The sequence below is a fragment of the Calidris pugnax genome, unplaced genomic scaffold, assembly GCF_001431845.1.
Source record: "Calidris pugnax isolate Ruff unplaced genomic scaffold, ASM143184v1 scaffold210, whole genome shotgun sequence".
NCBI lineage: Eukaryota > Metazoa > Chordata > Aves > Charadriiformes > Scolopacidae > Calidris > Calidris pugnax.
Genome location: NW_015091004.1, coordinates 308,718 through 313,484, shown reverse-complemented (window position 1 = coordinate 313,484; position 4,767 = coordinate 308,718).

Sequence of the window (4,767 nt, the reverse complement as noted above, 5' to 3'; positions counted from 1 at the left end):
CTTGGCAAAACACGGTGTCTTTATGGGCAGATCATAGGATCATAGAATGGTTAAAGTTGGAAGGGACCTCAAAGATCATTGAGTTCCAACCCCCCTGCCCTGGGCAGGGACACCTCCCACCAGACCAGGTTGCTCCAAGCCCCATCCAGCCTGGCCTTGAACCCCTCCAGGGATGGGGCAGCCACAGCTTCTCTGGGCAACCTGTTCCAGTGTCTCACCACCCTCACAGCAAAGAATTTCTTCCTAAAATCTCATCTCAATCTCCCCTCTTCCAATTTAAAACCGTTCCCCCTTGTCCTGTCACTGCACTCCCTGACAAAGAGTCCCTCCCCAGCTCTCCTGGAGCTCCCTTCAGATATTGGGAGGCTGCTCTGAGGTCTCCCCGGAGCCTTCTCTTCTCCAGGCTGAACAACCCCAGCTCTCTCAGCCTGTCTTCATAGCAGAGGTGCTCCAGCTCTCATCATCTTGGTGGCCCTCCGCTGGACCCGTTCCAACAGGTCCATGTCCTTCCTGTGTTGAGGAGGGTGGTTTCTCTCTGGTCTGCCCAGACATTTTCTGGCACACAGATCCTTGGCCAGGAGTTTACCTTGGCTTTGCATCCTGGTTCCACAGGTGCCGTGCAGCAGGCAATGCTTTTGGAGGACTCTGCCACCTTACAAGCAACACCAGCTCATCACCGGGATGGTCATGTTATGGGGACCTTTGTTGTTTTTAGTGGTTTACTAAAAGCTCCGCGTCCTGGGGGTAGCTTTTCACATGGATGTCAGAAGGAAAGAGGAACTTGCCTCACGGGTGACATAGCAGGTGGAAAGAAACCAGTACTTAGCATTGAACAAAAACAACCCTAAAAAGTAACTTATGAGTAACTTATGAGGATTTTGCAACAGCCTGACTCATTGTTGTATTTATTTATTTTAAACCTGAGGATTTAAAGGACGCCCTCCTACCCACACATTTTTGGGGCAGTCACGGCCCCGTTTTCCAGAAAAATGAACTTCCTGGCTTTCCTGCAAGCCGTGGCATGGCCCCTGTGCCCAGCAGAGAGGCAGAGGCTCAGTGGTTTGGCTGCACAGCAAGCTGCTCTCTCTTATCAGACGTAGCAAGTCCCTTCTGGCCCCTGGCACGACGCGTCCTTGTGGATTTGGCTGTGCTGCCAGATGACACAGGAGACCTTAGCTCTCTCTGGGAGACTTTAACTTGTTTAACTCCGCCTGCTGGAAGTGGTTTTGTCCCTTTTAACAGTTATTTATGCAGAAGTTGCATGCCAGAGCCTTTCTGACGTTGCACATGAGTAAGGCTAGGGAAGTCATCTAGAGAAAACCGAGGACGACAGCAGTGACCAAGCCCCAGAAGGATGGGGGTTTTCCACCCGCGAGTCAAACAACAAGCCACCAGCACAGCTGGAGATAAAACCCAGCTCTCCCAGAAGTTTGATCTTGTCCCCGTGCTCAGGCACCCTGCTTTCGAATGCACCCCAAGACTGTGTCTGTAATCAGGGGGATGGAGCACCTCTGCTCTGAGGACAGGCTGAGGGAGCTGGGGTTGTTCAGCCTGGAGAAGAGGAGGCTCTGGGGAGACCTAATAGCAGCCTTCCAGTACCTGAGGGGGGCTACAGGAAGGCTGGGGAGAGCCTGTTTAGAAAGGCCTGCAGTGACAGGACGAGGGGCAATGGCTTCAAGCTGGAGGGGAACAGATTTAGACTGGAGATGAGGAGAGGGTTCTTCACTGTGAGGGTGGTGGAGCACTGGAACAGGTTGCCCAGGGAGGTGGTTGAGGCCCCATCCCTGGAGATATTCAAGGAGAGGCTCGACGAGGCCCTGGGCAACCTGGTCTAGTTGGGGGTGTCCCTGCTGACTGCGGGGGGGTCGGACTAGATGACCTTTGGAGGTCCCTTCCGGCCTGGACAATTCTGTGATTCTATGTAATAAGGGATGGGACAGAGACCCATGAAAGTCCAAAAGTGCCAAGTTAATACTGCAGAGTCAAACATCATGTCACGTGCTCTCCTCCTTTTCAAAGGAAAAAAAAAAGAGTCTAAGCCCTTAAGCAACACTGAGCGTGGGAGGCTGGCTGGAAACCCATGTTAGATGCATCTGGTAAGATCCACCCCAGCCAACCTACAAACATGGACTGCTCCATCATGGCACCGGAGACATCAGACACAGGTTTGTCCCTAAAGCTTCATCTTGGATAAAAGTGTGCAATGACAAAGCTGAGAGGCAATGCTTGCAAAAGCTTTGGGCCCCTGTGTCACCATAAGTTTATCTCACTGGTTGTAAGCATTACAGTGAGGTGTTGGGGAGCAACGGGGGCTCTGCCACCACCTGCAGACCTTAATTAAACCTCCAACAACCATTTAACTCTCTCGTCTGGGAGACTTAACTCCGAGTGAGTAACACGTGATACGGTGTGATCCCCACGTTCAGCATCACTGTACCTGTGTAGATCCTGCACAGGGGCTGGAAAGGGAAAGAGAAGACCCAGCAAGACCAATAAAACTGTCAGTCCACAAAAAGACTGCTGTCTCAGTGTCAGGAGGATGGCCTCTCCCTGAACCTGATCACACACACCGACCAGGGAGGTCCAGCAGCACATCTCCCCAGCTTCAGGAAGGGAGGGAGACAAGTTTTTGAAGTCAGAGGTACAGGACGAGGAGGAAGACCCTGCTGTTGCCTCCTCTACCCTGTGGACCACTAGCTTGAAGACGGAGCCTCCTCCTCCCTGGAGACCCACAGCCACCTGGTCTTTGTCCAGGGGAAGCACTTGGGACAGAGAAAGCATAGAGCTGGGCCCCAGCATGGATGGATATGGCCGAGGGACTCCATTGACCTCATCTGGAGTGGCCCAGGGAAGGAAAAAGGCCTCCCTGGTGGCCCCCGGTCCCCCCCAGAGGAATGTGAGCTATGCAGGGACCAGAGTTCACTGCAACCAGGCACAGTGAAGGGGCAGCTGCTGTAAAAGGGGAAGATAAATCCAATAAATCAGGCTGTAGGAAAAGGAGGGAGGGCACAAGTGCACGGAGCTGCCGGAGGATGGTACGAGGCAGCCCCTCCGTGTCCCCCAGGGGGAGGGAGGGGGGATGGAGGGGGCTAATCCAGGCCACAGAGCAGCCCAGAGATGGGGGACGTAGAATCTGCAGGGATGGAAAAACCTGTAAGCCTGGCCAGGGTAAAAAGGAGCAAAAAGCATCCACAGGCTGGGGGGAACAATCTTCTGTTCTACCTACGACAGCATAAAAAGAAAAAAAATAATAGGAAAATACTGGGGGAAAAAAACCCAGAAGCAGTGGATTAGGTACAGAGGGAAAAAGCCCTCAGAATACTGATTTTCTCTCAGTTTTATTGCGTTTTATTTTATATTATTTCCATAATGGGAGATGGCAGTCTGTATTCACCGGTGAAGCAGAAGACACAACACTGTCCTTGGAGAAAGTTACAAATGGCTATGAAATCTTTTAATACCTGTCAAAGGTCCCTTCCAACCATGAAGGTTCTGTGATTCTGTGATTGTTTTTTTTTCTGCTGTCAGGAGACTTCCCTTAGGCTGCAAGCTCCGTTGTGTGCAAACATTCATTCCTTCAGCTCCATCTCTGTAGGTGAGACCACAAAACAGTGGCTTGGGATGGATGGACATCTTGGAGACTTAGTTGGTGACCCACTCCACTTTCGTGAGCCCTCCAGGGGAAAACAGGTATCCAGACACATGTTTTGGGGAGACAGAAGGAGTCAGGTAGCTATACTTGCTTTCTCAGAGTGCAGAAGAAGCCCTTGGTGAAAAGAAATCCGTGCTGATCCACATCCATTCTGTGTAAGCAGGAGAGCTGCAACAAGCCCACACCAGATGCTCTGGAGCTCGTCCCACCTTGTATGGTCAGAGCTGATGCACCCTGGAGGAGACAATACCAATATAATCCCAGCTTCCACCACAGCAAAATACTGAGAACCCAGCTCCAGTGCAAACTGAGAAACAAAACGTTAGCCTGCTCATCTGTGGAGAAGCAGATGGGAAATGTGACCCGTGGTGCCTCCAAAAATAAAGGGTGAACTGTGTACTCTCGTGGCTTTTAGCTTGATTTGTTAATGTGCAAGGTTTGTGCAATGGGGACCTCACATGCCCCCAGCCAGTTCACCACCCTGGTCCTGAAAAACTTTTGAACCCTTTGGCCAGTCTCCCCCAGATTTGGCAGAGGAGCTGAAGACTCACTGACATGAAGCGCCTACAAGCCTTGCGAAAATAGGTGACTCGCTCGAGAAGAAGGAAGAAAGCTATAAATATCCCAAGTGAGGGAAGAATTCATCACTCACTCAGCTCCTCTTGAACATCAGAGAAAGCTGTTATAAAAACCCCTGCCACGAAGAAAGGCCCAAGGACGAATCATTCCTTAGGAGATACCAAAGAATCCAACCACGGTGGTGAAATCCCAATGGACCCAGATGTCCTTGGTGCCACTGCTCCAGACCACCAATTCATGCTCATTGCCTGGCCTGTGACCTTGCAGTGGGCACCCCGTCCCTTTGGGAAAGATCTCCTGGGGGCAGAGAGCCATCTGTTTGAAAACAGATAACATCTCCCTTTGGAGATGCTGCCTGCAAAGGACACCTCTGAGATGCTGCCTACAAAGGGCACCTCTGAAAGTCTGAAGGGTAGCAACTACCCGAGCCTGTCTGCCATCCAGAGCCTCTTGGAGAGCCTTTTGGAGAATGCACTCCAAAAAAAATCTGGGAAAAATGGCTTTTAGGATGCATGAAATAGAAAGGAGAGGAATCG